A 15,750-nucleotide genomic window follows, 5' to 3' on the forward strand; every position below is an offset into this window, starting at 1 on the left:
GGAAAAAGTGAAGCGCTGTGAATACTTTCCGGATGCACTGTAGTCCAAGAAGCCAAACAACCAATAGGCCTTACATCAGTCCAATATTGTACATTCCGCGGAGGGGTCAAGCAGAACAACACCTGACCACCAATGCAGGCTATAGACATAATAATGGAATTATAGCAAATGTAGTGACCACTATGTCATGTAATACCAGACTTCTTTATCCTACCCTGAAAATATGTACTTAGAGAGATCAAATGTATCAGCAACATGTCCTTTTGAGATATATTGTCACATACAAAACCTAGATGGAAACCATATAATCCAGACGAAGGGTCTGACTAGAGGGCCTTTCTTGTATCTGAGTAAAGAGATTGAAAAGAGCGAGTCGGAGCAAGGAAGGGAAACAAAAGAGCAAAGAAGCGAGACCACACCTGTCCAAGAGTCCAACCCTGCACTGATCCAAGCCAATCCTAAATGTTCAGCACCTGTAGGTAAGAGAGCCAAGGGGTCCAAACCTTTTCAAACAGGTAGTTTGTCCCGTAGGACAATTACCAGTTTTTCGTGGAGCATAATCCAGGTCTGTTCACGCTTCATTAAAGCTAAGTCGATCACTGGACTTTTCCAAGCGGTAAAGATGGTTATTTTGTCCGCCAAAAACATATAATAAATTGGAGTCTATGTGGACCTTGTGATATTCTCTACAGGTTTGTTAAGCAAAGCTATACAAGAGTCCTTAGCAATGTTAACCATAGATACCGAATTAAATAAGGAATGGACCTATATCCAGAAACAACGGACCTTAGGACAAGTCCACCATATATGAAGAGCAGAGCCCACCTGACCACAGCCTCTAAAGCAGGAGGGGGATGAATCCGGATACATTTTAGAGAGACGTTCTGGCACAAGGTACCATCGCGCGATCACCTTATACCCTGCTTCAATCAGGGCAACATTCATTATGCTCTTAAGAATGTGTGCAGTCCAGAATTGCCAGTCCTCCACTTCAGGTGCAATGCACAGATCCCTCTACCAAGCTATCTGATAAGTAAGTTTTGACGAGGGGAAACACAGGATTTGTACAACATGCAGATACAACCATAAATCATGTAAGCTTAATAGATTTTAAAGTAATCAATCTACTGTGAACTACAAAAAAACTGAGGAGAGGAGGAAGACTGTAGTCCAAATCAGGAGAACATCCCATGGTGACAGCACTGCTCCTCCACGGATACCGTGCAAAGTGAAAGTTGTCACTGCAAAACAGTTGTTACTATCAGGATTGATAATTACAATTAAAAGGGAAAAAAAAACTAAAAAAGAAAACTAATGCAACCACCTTATCTAGGGGGAAGCAGCAATTTATTGCATTTGTGTTTTTTGGTTTAGATATGCTTCAATCTTAAAGTGCATTTCCTGGCACGTTTTTTCCCTCCATATCCAGCCTATAATCTGTAGTTCCTGACTTACATCAGTCACTGGCCATAAAATATTTAGTTTCTTGCCTGCTGTAAAGAGGCTGCGCTCCTCATTTCATGTCTTTTGTTTACATCGGAAGAGTTGCAAAACTATTTCCTTCTTGTTCCTTGGGGGACACAGGAAGTCTTAGGCTAGGTTCACACCACATGCGGTGGGACTGCATTGGGCAGCTATTCCAGCGTAGTCCCACTACATGAAGAAGGCAAAATGCCTTGTCTCATATGTGCCCAGTTACCAGTACTGTGTTGCGGTGGTGTGCAGGCACTATGCACTGTCAAAAGTACTGCATGCAGTATTTTTCCAGGGTAGTGCAGTGTGAGACAATCCACTGGCCTCGCACCACGCGGCCGGCAAGTGAATTTTGAGATGTCTGTGACATCTCAAAGGTTGTTAAAAAAGAAAAAAGGAAGCAACGAGATGTTCCAAGCTCAGCGCATCATCACTGTGCTGATCTCGGCCTCACTGCACTGCACAGCGATCCCTTAAACCTGCAGGTTACAATGGTATTAACAGGAAAAATGGGTGATGGGTACAGGAAAAAAAGTTTACTAGCTCAAGATTACCCTGCCCTCAACCACCATGGCTTATATATTTTTTTTTTTATGTCCTCTAAAGAAAGAGGAAGTGTTTTTGTTAGCTCTGTTAAAGAACGTTGGTCCTACATCTCCTTTACAAATTCTGCTTTCGTTTCTGGACTTGCGTATACTTTGTATACAACTTTGCAGATAGTGGATCACACCTGTCAGAAACAATGAATCAGACTGAGACAGAAGTACAGCTAAATCTCACTTGTTTAATAATATAAAGGTAAACAGTAAACGTAGTCAAAACATAGCCAGAGTTCAGGAACTGGAGCGGATAGTCAGACAAGCCAAAACGTCAGGGAGCCAGAGATGAGTGTAGTAGAACAGCAAGCAGGATCTGGAGCCAGAAGGAATGTCAGCCAAGCAACTCTTTAACAGGAACACAGGAGAGCATCTCTAGAGATGTGACCAAGGCGAAGGCAGAGATCATCTGGGCTGGACGGCTTAAGTAGGCAGGACTGACGAGCAGGATATCATCAACAGGTGAGTCACTGTGGAGAGATAGGAGCTGGCAATTAGCCGACAGCTGAGCGGCCAGCTCAGAGAAGGAAGGCCTGACAAAACCTCTATTTCTTTATCGTACATCATAGGACACAGAACCTCAAGTAATAACTTGGTGGGTTATGGGCCTATCTTCAGGTGTTGACGCTGTTATAACCAATACAGGAAGTTGACTCCCCTATACAACCCCTCCTCCTTCCAGGAGTCCCCAGTTTTTTCGCCAGTGTCTAAGGTGTTGGTCACGAGTGAAGATGTGCTCTGAGGAGCTCCAGGGAGGGATCCATGCTGGATTTAAAAAACCCCCACAACCGGATCCATCCTCGCCACTGAGGTCATAGGATGGTACCTGGGCCTTACATTGAAGAACAAGGTTTTGCCTGTAAGCTTCTCTTTGAGAGCTGGACCCTAGGAACCAGAACTCTTTTTGGTTTTTCATATTACCTAAAGTTGTTCCTGGGGGGTGCTATACAGGTCCAAAGGAGCGGAACCCCTATTAAAAAGGGCCCCAGTCTTTGAAGGATAAACTACGCTGCCTGCTGTGATGGGTGAAGGTTGGATCTGTTTGTTAAATCAGCAGTATCCTGCAGCGAGGATAAGGTAAGGGGAGAAGCCTAGGAACTGTAAAAAGTCCACCTATGCCTTTTTCTCCAAAAAATACATACACACACATATATAAAATGTATAACTGTATGCCTTAAAATGTCTCCCCTAGAGGGAGTATATTACACTTGCCTAGTACGATGCCTTTTTCAGCAGCTCTGTGTCTGGCTATAGCAGCGGGTGTGGTCCCTGCCAGAGGGGATTTTTTAATTGAACAGATGGTGTTCCTCTTCTGAGGGATCTAAAGGGGTTACAGCAGTAGTTTATGAACATACAAAACCAGCCATTTGCATTTTTTTGTATAAAGTGAAGTCTTCCTTTAAAACTAGGAGCCTAACAAACACTGCTGATAAAAATTCCCCTCCCCCTCCCCTCTCCTCCTGGAGAGGTGCGGTAACAGCTGACACTTATGTGTAATCAGGTTCTCACCTAAGGCTCAAAACAGACGCTCTCAGTTCATATGCTGAAGACAGAAGTCTGTCACACTAAGAGACACAGGAGCGCTGGGCATGTAAAGGTGTGTAAACAGGCATTTCCAGCACAGGAAATATTATGGTACTCCGCATCAAAGGCTGATCCTTATGGTGACATTTGTTTTCTTTTGCTAAAACTATTGTTCAGCAAATACCATAATTTGTTAAAGTGCCTCTGCTTTTGTGCTTAGCACATTTGATTTCCAGTGTACCACAAAGGTACCAAGGATTCCATCCCCAGGCGCTGGGAACTCCAGTCATGCCTCCATACTGTCATCCTCTCCGGAGATACCTGACATGGCAAGCCAGGGTGAGTCATTGGAAGCAATTGGTGGTGCAACTGCTTCTCACACTTCAGCCCCTGTGTATGTGACTGAAGATGCATTCTCCTCTGCCCTGTTGGGCTTAGAAGGAAGATTAGCGGCTTTAATTGCATTCTCCATCCAAGAGGATAGGAAGCATGCTAGATCCCCCTCCCACACCTCAAACCCATTTTTCCAAGGGAACAGTGGGCACAGGATGAGGTGTTATCCTCAGGTGATCACGGGGAAAAACAAGCCAAATTTTCCTCTGCGGAGGAAACAACAGTTGATGAACCTTATGCAACCTCACAATCTGACAGATTGATGGTACAAACTCTTACAGAGATGGTTCATTCCACTTTTTATACTACTCCTAACAGAGTAAGCTGAAAGTCCAGGTCCCTTCTTTGTTTTGTTTTTTTTTGTTTTTTTTAAAAAAAAACCTTTTACAGCGCTTATTTATGCTGAATGGGATCATCTGGATAAGCATTTTTTCCCTCCAAAGAGTTTCTCAGTTCTCTGTCATGGAGGAAAAATTCACAAAGGTTGGAAAGTACCAGCAGTAGACGCTGCGGTTTCCAGCATCAATAAAGATGCATAATTGCTTAACCACTTGCTTACAGGGCACTTAAACCCCCCTCCTATCCAGACCAATTTTCAGCTTTCAACGCTGACGTACTTTGAATGACAATTGCGCGGTCATACAACATTGTACCCAAATGACATTTTTAGCATTTTTTCACCACAAATAGAGCTTTCTTTTGGTGGTATTTGATCACCTCTGCGGTTTTTACTTTTTATTAAAAAAATGTAAAAAACTGAATTTTTTTTTTAAAAAATGTTTATTTTTTTATATTTTGTTATAAAAAATTTTAAACGGGTAATTTTTCTCCTTCATTGATGTACGCTGATGAGGCGGCAGTGATGGGCACTGATAGGCGGCAGTGATGGGCACTGATGGGTGGCAGTGATGGGCACTGATGGGTGGCAGTGATGGGCAGCACTGGCAGGTGGCACTGATTGGCACTACAGGTGGGCATTGATAGGTGGCACTTGTGGGCATTGATAGGTGGCACTTGTGGGCACTGTTAGGTGGCACTGTGGGCGCTGTTAGGTGGCACTGTGGGCGCTATTAGGTGGCACTTTTAGTGGGCACTGATGAGGCAGATGTGCCTCTTCCACTTGGGGACCGATGTCCCTCACATCCGATCCGGTGATCGGCTTTTTTTTCTACTCGCGCTGTCAGCGTGAGTAAAAAAAAAAAAAAACGATTACCGATCTTTTGTTTACATCATGTGATCAGCTGTCATTGGCTGACAGCTGATCACATGGTAAGGGGCCGGGACCGGCCCCTTACACAGATCGGTGATCAGCCGAGTCTCAGTGACTCGGTGATCACAACGCGCCCAGCGCACGCCCTGCATATGACGGCCTCCCGGGAATGTAGGTCCGCGCTGTGGCCGTCATTCGGCTATAGCGCGGATGTCTAGAGGTTAAGCATCCAACAAATAAGGAGTTGGAATTTTTTTGTTAAAATCCTCCTACCAATGGTGCTATGTTTCGCCATAGATGCAATAAAAGACCCTATCCACCAGGCGGTCCCGGCCCCTTACACAGATCGGTGATCAGCCGAGTCTCAGTGACTCGGTGATCACAACGCGCCCAGCGCACGCCCTGCAGGGAGCGTGCACAGGGGAGGCCGTCATATGACGGCCTCCCGGGAATGTAGGTCCGCGCTGTGGCCGTCATTCGGCTATAGCGCGGATGTCTAGAGGTTAAGCATCCAACAAATAAGGAGTTGGAATTTTTTTGTTAAAATCCTCCTACCAATGGTGCTATGTTTCGCCATAGATGCAATAAAAGACCCTATCCACCAGGCGTCTCGCCTTGCGCTTGTGCTAAAACACATGCTTAGGACCCTGTGGTTAAAGGGGTTGGTCAGCCGAAGCATCTTGTAAAAAAGGGTGTCTGACTAGTTTCCCTTTTCATTGGGGAAGGTTTGGTGAAATACATCCAAATGATTTCTAGCAGTAAAACTCTTTTGTCCAAAAGAAGGTATAAATGTCCTTTTATTTAAAGTGAAGCCACAACAGCTCACAGGTTAAGTACTCTGACGGCCAGTGCAGCCATGGGAGACTTCCTGACAGACATGGGTTCAGATCCACATGTCGGCGTTCACTAGTGAAGGAGCCACTCCTCACAGGTTAACTACTCTGATGGCCAGCCTAGCCATGGGAGGCTTCCTGAAAGACGTGGGACCTCATCCTCACGTTGGCTCCTTATGACCTTGGACAAGTCACTTAAACAGATTCCTTCCCTTGCGCAGGGGCAGCTGCCTCTAGGCAGCGGTGACAGCCTCCACCGTCAGACTCTAGGGCATGATTTCCAAGAGGTACTGTTCAGATCTGTGCGACTTCAAGGTAGTCCCTGCACTGCTTTTGTACCACTTTGGTGCAACTTGAGATCCATGGACCTCTAGAATACACAGGCATTGTTTCCTGTCGCATAAAAATCGCGACCCGACGTATTCTCGGCGGCAAAAGATCACGGTAAAATCGCGCAACTTTGGGGTTGCAATAGTGGAAACTGAGCCTAAGAGGAGGAAATATTCAGCCCCTGTATACATGATTGAAGATGCGTTTTTCCTCCGCCCTGCAGGGCCTAGAAGGAAAATTAGCGACCTTAATCGCATCCGCTATCCAAGGATGGGAAGCGTGTTAGATCCCCCTCCCCCACCTGAGATTCCTTATCAAGGGAACAGTGGGTAGAGGATGAAGGATTACCCTCAGGTAATCGGGAAGAAAGGCAAACCAAGTACTCCTCTGCAGAGGAGACAACTAGAGTTGAACTTTTTTTCAGCCTCGCAATCTGAGAAATAGCTGGTACAAACCTCTTACAGAGATGATTTATGCCTCTTTCAAGCTACCTCTAGTAGAGTCAGCTGATAGCTCTGTTTTTTCTTAGGTTCCTTGGAACCTTCACTGCCTTTTTCATGCGTTTCCTGTACATGTACAGAGCCACGCAGAAATTCAACAGATCCATTCTAGATCTAAAAGAATCTAAATCAGTTCCTGAAGATCCGCTCCTTTCTATGGAGTCGATCAAGTCAGTAGTTTCTATCCTGCAAGGAGGAAAACTTCTGGCGCCTATCGGCATCAGGGATACATATCTGCATGTCCATATATTTCCCGCTCACCAAAGGTTTCTGCGGTTCGAAGTAGAACAGCAGCATTTCAGTTTATAGCCTTGCTCTTCGGGCTAGCTGCAGCACCTCGAGTGTTCACAAAAGTGCTAGCCCCACCTGTAGCCAGGTCAAGGGCACAAGCCTTAAACGGTCTTGGCATACCTAGACCATCTATTGCTAATAGACCAATCGCTGTTTGGAGTAAGGTGTACGCATTACAACCAGTTACCTGGAAAGGTCTGGGTTGTGTTCGCAACCTAGTAAAGTCTCCATTAAAATCGCTAAAAAAGGGCTGCAGTATTTGGGTCTGATCATAGATACAGCCCAGAAAAAGGGTCTTCTTGCCCAGGAAAAAAAAAAAAACACAACTCCATAAGAGTTGGTGCGGATGATCAGGTCAAAAGGAGGTCCCTCCATTCTCCTTTGCATGAGGTTGTTCCCCTTGCCCAGTTCCATTCGAGACTGTTGCAAAACAGTATTCTATTTGCTTGGAACAAAACGATCCAAGCTTTGGACTTGCCAATGCGGCTGTCCCCAAGGGTGTCCCAAAGCCTCAATTGGTGGTTACTAAAGAATGTCCTAAAGGGTAAATCCTTCAGACCACTTATCTGGAAAGTGGTAATGACAGAGAAGACAACTGTCCAAGGACAGTGTTCAAGAACCGAAAGAGCCTTGCCCTTCAACATCCTAGACATTCGGGCAGTGCGTCTGGCTCTAAAAGGTTAGGCTAAGGGATTGTCCCGACAGGATCCAATCCGTCAATGCCATGGCTGTGGCCTATATCAATCACCAAAAGGGGCACCAAGAATCTCTCAGTGCAGAGAGAAGTGAACCATATTCTAACTTGGGCAGAAAGAAATATTCCGTGCCCATCGGCAGTGTTCATTCGGGGAATAGAGAATTGGCACGCGCACTACATGTGCCGCCAGCAGATTATTCCCAGGGGAATGGTCTATTCACCCCAACATGTTTCGGGCTGTTTGTCAAGGATGGGGGACTTCGGATGTAGATCTTCTAGCATCCAGTGCAACATAAAGTTAGTCAACTTTTGCCTCGTTTCCATTGAGCGGATCGGTTCGGGTCGGTACAGTTTGAATGGCCTAGAATAGTCCAGTCTATTCTGGTGAGATTTTCCACTGCAAGTGGGACCACAAGGGGCCATACAGTGTTTAGAAAAAATGCCTCAGCATAGCACAGCAGAGGGTTTTCTGTCAGCCAATCAGTGGAATGTATCGTAGCTCCGCCCTAACCGAACCGTTCCATTTTCTATGGCCCCACATCTGAAGCAGGACCCTGAATGGAGCGGTACGGTTCGGCTGTATGGGCCGCTTTCATAATGGAAACACCCAAAATAGCGTACCGAACCGATCCGCTCAGTAGGAACGAGGCATTTGTGTCCACAACAAAGGCTCCATTCGCATGCAGAACAGATGCATTGGTGATACTGTGGGATCAGCTTTTACTGATCTATGCATTTCCCCCTATTCAGTTACTGCCTTGACTTCTTTGTAGGATTAAGCTGGAAAGAAAACCGGTAATTCTGGCAGCACCAGCATGGCCCAGAAGGTCATGGTATGCAGAGGTCGTAAAGATGGCAGTGGAGGATCTGTGGTCCCTTCCACTAAGACCAGACCTGCTCTCACAGAGGCCGATATTCCATCCTACTTTACGAATGCTAAATTTAACAGCCTGGCTATTGAGACCCACATTCTGAAAAGACGTGGGCTTTCCAGGGCAGTTATTTCTACTTTAATGCTAGGAAGCCAGCTTCTAGAGCTATATATTATAGAGTCTGGAAAGCTTATGTTTCCTAGTGTGAATCCAAGGGTTGGCACCCTCGGAGATATATTATAGGCAGAATTCTTGCCTTTCTACAAATAGGCGTAGAGATGAAGTTGGCCCTGAGTACTATTAAGGGCCAAGTCTCAGCCTTATCAATTTTATTTCAAAGACCACTTGCTACGCATTCTTTAGTCCGGGGTTTTCATGCAAGGAGTGATGCGGATTAATCCACCAGTTAAATCACCCTTAAGCCCTTGGGACTTGAATTTAGTTTTGTCAGTGTTACAAAAACCGCCATTCGAACCATTACAGCATATTCCCTTAGTCCTTCTGACTAGGAAGCTGATATTTTTGGTTGCTATATCCTCAGCAAGGAGGGTTTCAGAATTGGCTGCTCTTTCCTGTAAAGAGCCATATTTGATTAACCACTTGCTTACTGGGCACTTAAACCCCCCTCCTGTCCAGACCAATTTTCAGCTTTCAGCGCTGTCGCACTTTGAATGACAATTGCGCGGTCATACAACACGGTACCCAAATGAAATTTTTATCATTTTTTTTCCCACAAATAGAGCTTTCTTTTGATGGTATTTGATCACCTCTACGGTTTTTATTTTTTGTTAAAAAAATTTTAAAAGACAGAATTTTTGAAAAAAAATTATATTTTTTTTTATATTTTGTTATCAATTTTTGCAAACAGTTAATTTTTCTCCTTCATTGATGTACGCTGATGGGGCGGCACTGATGGGCACCGATAGGTGGCAGTGATGGGCACTGATGGGTGGCGGTTATGGGCACTGATGGGTGGCAGTGTTGGGCACTGATTGGGCACTGACTGATGGCAGCACTGCTAGGTGGCACTAATAGGTGGCACTTGTGGGCATTGATAGGTGGCACTTGTGGGCTTTAATAGGTGGCACTTGTGGGCTTTAATAGGTGGCACTTGTGGGTTTTAATATGTGGCACTTGTGGGTTTTAATATGTGGCACTTGTGGGCACTGGCAGATGGCACTTGGAGGCACAGATGAGGCATCTGTGCCTCCTTCCTCTTCGGGACCGATGTCCCTTTGACATGAGCCGGTGATCGGCTTTTTTTTCCTCCTCACGCTGTCAGCGTGAGGAGAAAACGAAACCGATCACCGAGCTTTTGTTTACATCATGTGACCAGCTGTCATTGGCTGACAGCTGATCACATGGTAAGGGGCCAGGACCGGCCCCTTACTCGGATCTGTGATCATCCGAGTCTCCGTGACTCGGTGATCACAGCGCGCAGACCGCGCGCCCTGCAGGGTGCGCGCGGTGCGCGTGCATAGGGGAGGACGTCATATGACGTCCTCCCGGAGATTGAGGTCCGCGCTGTAGCCGTCATTCGGCTATGGCCCGGACCTCAAGTGGTTATTCATGAGGACAGAGTGGTGTTACGCCCTCGTCCAGGCTTTTTGCCAAAAGTGGTTTCAGGCTTTCATCTGAATGAAGATATTGTCCTGCCATCGTTTTTTCCAAAACCATGTTCCAAGGAAGAAAAGTCACTACATTGTCTTGATGTGGTGAGAGCAGTGAAGATCTATTTAAAGAAAACTGCTCAGATTCGTAAGACTGATGTCTTATTTATTCTGCCAGAGGGTCCTAAAAAAGGACAGGCAGCGTCAAAATCCACTGTGGCTAAGTTGATTCGGCAAGTTATAATTCAAACTTATGATTTAATGGGAAAGATTCCCCTTTTCAAGTTAAGGCGCACTCTACCAGAGCGGTTGGTGCTTCTTGGGCAGTGCGTCACCAGGCCTCCATGTCTCAGATCTGCAAGGCCGCGACTTGGTCTTCAGTGCATACATTTACAAAATTTTATCAAGTAGATATAAAATGGAATGAGGATATCGGCTTCGGGCTCAGTGTGCTGCAAGCAGCAGTATAATTCCTCAAGGTCTGGGGGTGCCCTACGGGTTGTGTCCCTCCCCTCAAGTAGCATTGCTATGGGACATCCCACCAAGTAATTACTTGAGGCTCTGTGTCCTATGATGTACGATAAAGAAAATAGGATTTTTAAAACGGCTTACCTGTAAAATCCTTTTCTTGGAGTACATCATAGGACACAGAGCTCCCGCCCCTCTGTTTTATGGGGTGAGAGTTTATTGGTTATATTGCTTGGCTACAAAAACTGAGGTCTCCTGGAAGGAGGAGGGGTTATATAGGGGAGTCAACTTCCTGTATTGGTTATACCAGTGTCAACACCTGAAGGTAGGCCCATAACCCACCAAGTAATTACTTGAGGCTCTGTGTCCTATGATGTACTCCAAGAAAAGGATTTTACAGATAAGCTGTTTGAAAAATCCTATTATTTCTGCTTAGAGAATGGTTACTGTTTCATTTTCTCACATCTTCCTTTTCCCTAGCAGTTGATGATGCAACTCTAAATCAGGAGGAGCATGCTTGCAAGCTATACTGTGCTGGATCAGGAACTTGGCTTTGGAGTCCCCTAGTCCCTGAGCTTGAGTTTGTCAGGCATGCTGTGGCTAAACAGACGTCACATGTTTCAGCACAGCTTCTCTGGGTTTTAGCTGTGGGCTCCATGCAAATACAGACCACAGTAAGTTTGTACTTGTGGAGCCTAGTTTTAAACCTGGCTGCCAAGAATTAGGCCAGCCATCTGTGGGTCGAATTCCAAAAGAATTTTCTTTAGAAAATCTAAGAATTTTCGTTAGAATTGCGCATCATTAGTGGGCCACAGCAATGGCCTGATTTTCATGCAGCCATCGAATTTTAAAGACCTAATGACTTTCTAATCAATGATGGGTGAAACGTGCGAGAAATATAATCGATAAAGAAATGCACATGAGCGCAAGAAAAGAAAATTCCCGGCCATAAATTCTTTTCTGTAGCTACATGAGGTGAAATTGAAGGCTTGGTTGGTCGAATCTTAAAATCAATGGTGGCACCATCGGATCACAAAACACACAAAATTTCAGATTTTTAAAATAAATTTAGATCGGAAGTCGATCCATGTATGGCCCGCATTAGTGTATTGTGCAACAGATAGCTCAGATGGATGCATTCGTCCCTGGCCCGACATGCCTGTGCTAGTCAATGATAGGCGGCTGTGGCTGTTTTAATGTAACCACTTACATGTGATTAGGGGCAGATGGGCAGCCCTGAACACAAAACTGCCTGAAGCAAAACCCTTCCATTACCAAGATAGCTGCCTCTACACAAAGACACAGTATTGAAGGCTGCTTAGTGGGAAACAAACCACTATGTAGAGCCCATAGGCAAAACTGGTGACCAGTCTTTTGTTCATTGCTTGCTTTTTATAGCCACAGCTTTCACACTACTTACCCTCCTTAAAGGAAAACCTGTATTGAGTGACTTTTAAGCTGTTGACTAGGGATGAGCTGAACACCCCCCAGTTCGGTTCGCATCCAGAACATGCGAACGGATCGAAAGTTCGCGTGAACATTCCAACACCGTTAAAGTCTATGGGACTCGAACGTGGGAAATCAAAAGTGCAAATTTTAAAGGCTAATATATATATATATATAAAGTTATTGTCCTTAAAAGGGTTTGGGGACCCGGGTCCTGCCCCAGGGGACATGTATCAATGCAAAAGAAAGTTTTAAAAACGGACATTTTTTCGGGAGCAGTGATTTTAATGATGCTTAATGTGAAAAAAAAAGTGTAATATTCCTTTAAATATCGTACCTGGGGGATGTCTATAGTATGCCTGTAAAGTGGCGCGTGTTTCCTGTGTTTAGAACAGTCCCTGTACAAAATGACATTTCTAAAGGAATAAAAGTCATTTAACCACTTCAGCCCTGGAAGAATTTAATCCCTTCCTGACCAGTGCATTTTTTGAGATTCGGCACTGCGTCGTTTTAACTGACAATTGCGCGGTCGTGCGACGTGGCTCCCAAACAAAATTGACGTTCTTTTTTTTCCCCCAATAGAGCTTTCTTTTGGTGGTATTTGGTCACCTCTGCGGTTTTTATTTTTTGCGCTATAAACAAAAAAAATAGCGACAATTTTGAAAAAAACGCATTATTTTTTACTTTTTGCTATAATAAATATCCCCAAAAAATAATTAAAAAACATTTTTTTTCCTCAGTTCAGGCCGATACATATTCTTCTACATATTTTTGGTAAAAAAAAAAAATCGCAATAAGCGTTGACTGGTTTGCGCAAAAGTTATAGCGTTTACAAGATAGGGGATATTTTTATGGCATTTTTATTAATAATTTTTTTTTTACTAGTAATGGCGGCGATCAGCGATTTTTATTGTGACTGCGACATTATGGCGGACACATCGGACATTTTTGACACATTTTTGGGACCATTGTCATTTATACAGCAATTAGTGCTATAAAAATACACTGATTCCTGTGTAAATGACACTGGCAGTGAAGGGGTTAACCACTAGGGGCGGGGAGGGGTTAAGTCAGTACTAGGGAGTGTTTTCTAACTGTAGGAGGGATGGGCTAGCTGTGACACATCAGTGATCTCTGCTCCTGATGACAGGGAGCAGAGATCAGTGACACTGTTACTAGGCAGAACGGGGAGATGCTTGTTTACATCAGCATCTCTCCGTTCATCCTCTCCGTGAGGCGATCGTGGGTATCCCCGCAGCGATCACGGAGCTCCCGGCCGGCGCGCACGCAATGGCATGGTGGGAAATTCAATGGGACTTACCTGTACGCCCATTTGCCCAACCGTGCCATTCTGCTGACGTATTGTACATCGGCGTGCGCCGGTCGGGAAGTGGTTAAAACTGCGGCTGTAATGTAATGTCGGGTCCCAGCAATATGGATGAAAATGATTGAGAAAAACGGCATGGGTAATCCCCCAGCCCATTACCAGGCCCTTTGGATCCTGTATGGATATTAGGGGAACCCCGCACCCAGATTAAAAAATAAAAGGCGTGGGGCCCCCAGGCCCTATATACTCTGAACAGCAGTATAGAGGCGGTCCAAACAAGACAGGGTTGTTCTTAAGTTGAATCTGTTTGTAGTTTGGAACAGGTACATTTTTTAAGTGTAGCTCCAGCCAAAAAAATCTATCTTTAAGCTTTTTGGATAACATAGGGAAGGGTTACTCCTGTAACATTTGTTTTGCTGTCTGTGCCCCTGTTCAGAAGATTTCACCTCACTTTCTGTCCCAATGACAATTGGATTTTGAACATTTGGGATTTCTAGGGAAACAAGGATTGGTGATAATAAAAAGCAAAGTGAGGTGGATTGAGTGCACTCTGGGTGAGGATGCAGCTGATAAACCAGCCCATAAATGATTTAAATAAAGTCCATTTGGCAATGTCCATAAAAGCAATAAAAACTAGTAGGAAGGAAGGCTGCCTGCTTGCAGATAGAAGTTGATCTGAAACGAAGTGAGGGAAAGAAAGCGGCGCCTTCTAAGCGTAGTATATTAAAAATGTAATAGTTTCAATGTAAAAAAATAGCGAATACACTCACAAACAGATGAGAGAGACAGGGTACCCATGTATAATGGGTGTCATCCGCACTTATCCAGAGGATGCAGGGCTGGGACCGGTGTGTACCGAGAAGCTGTCCTCGAAAGCAAACGCAGTGGTGGAGTCCAATGCCTTCAGTATCCAGGGGAAGGGATCCGTTAACACCGGAACGTCCTGCTGCGATGTCGTCACTTCCAGATTAAAGTTCAGCGGGAGGGTGCATGCTTCTTCCTCAGGCTCTGATGGGGCCATCTTAGAAGTGGTATATATTATGCTCCCAGTCACATGATAAGCCAGAGATAAACCACACTGAGCACTAATGGAGATCAGGCTTGTTCAATGAACACAATCGAAACTAATATAGACAACTATCATCTATGCTAAAGTGAACTGGTGATTAAATGAGACTATGATGGAAAATTAAAATTAAATGACAAGTGGTGAAAAACCAAAAACATGATAAATGAAGTATAAAAGGTAATAATGGAAAAAACGGAACACTTAGAATGATAAAATAAGAAAAACTAAGCTATAGTAATTCCATCGATGTATCGATCGATGACAGGAAATGTGTATGGGAAAAGGGAAAATTTATTCCTAATATGACTGTATGAAAGTGGCCAATCATTGGAGATGGATAATGTAGAGAGAAGGGGAAAAGAAAATGCAAAAATAAAAATAAATGAAAAATAAAGATGAAAAAATAAATGAAATAAAAACTGATAATGAAAAAAAATGATAATAAATAATGAGAACAAAGCATCAGTGGAGACACCTTTTTCCCCATATTAACTCTTACAGGAGAGAATCTCCCTTCCTAGGAGTAGATTTCCTCCCACTTCCTGTTTTCTCCCTCCGTTTGCAAGTAGGAGTCATTCGTAAGTCGGATGTTTGAAAGTAGGGGACCGTATATACTATATGGCCTGCCCTATATACTCTGCAGCAATTGGGTCTTAGGTGTTGGTGGTACCAGAACACTGTAAGCCCTCACAGTTACTCTTGGTGGGCGCTGGAACGAGCCCTGCTATGAAATATTATATCAAGAATTGTAATTACATGCCCCTGGTGAACAGGGTCAGAAAAATTGAGCCATTGGTGGTGGTGTGGTGGTGTTGCCACAACACAATAAGCACTCACAGTTACTCTTGGTGGGCGCTGGAACGGGCCCTGCTGTGAAATATTATATCAAGAATTGTAAGTACATACCCCTGTTGAACAGGGTCAGAAAAATTGGGCCTTTTATGGTGTGGTGGTGTTGCCACAACACTGTAAGCCCTCACAGTTACTCTTGGTGGGCGCAGGAATGGGCCCTGCTGTGAAATATTAGATCAAACATTGTAATTACACGCCCCTGTTAAACAGGGGCAGGAAAATTGGGCCTTAGGCACTGGTGCTGGTGCCACAAAACTAC

The sequence above is a fragment of the Aquarana catesbeiana genome, linkage group LG06, assembly GCF_042186555.1.
Source record: "Aquarana catesbeiana isolate 2022-GZ linkage group LG06, ASM4218655v1, whole genome shotgun sequence".
NCBI lineage: Eukaryota > Metazoa > Chordata > Amphibia > Anura > Ranidae > Aquarana > Aquarana catesbeiana.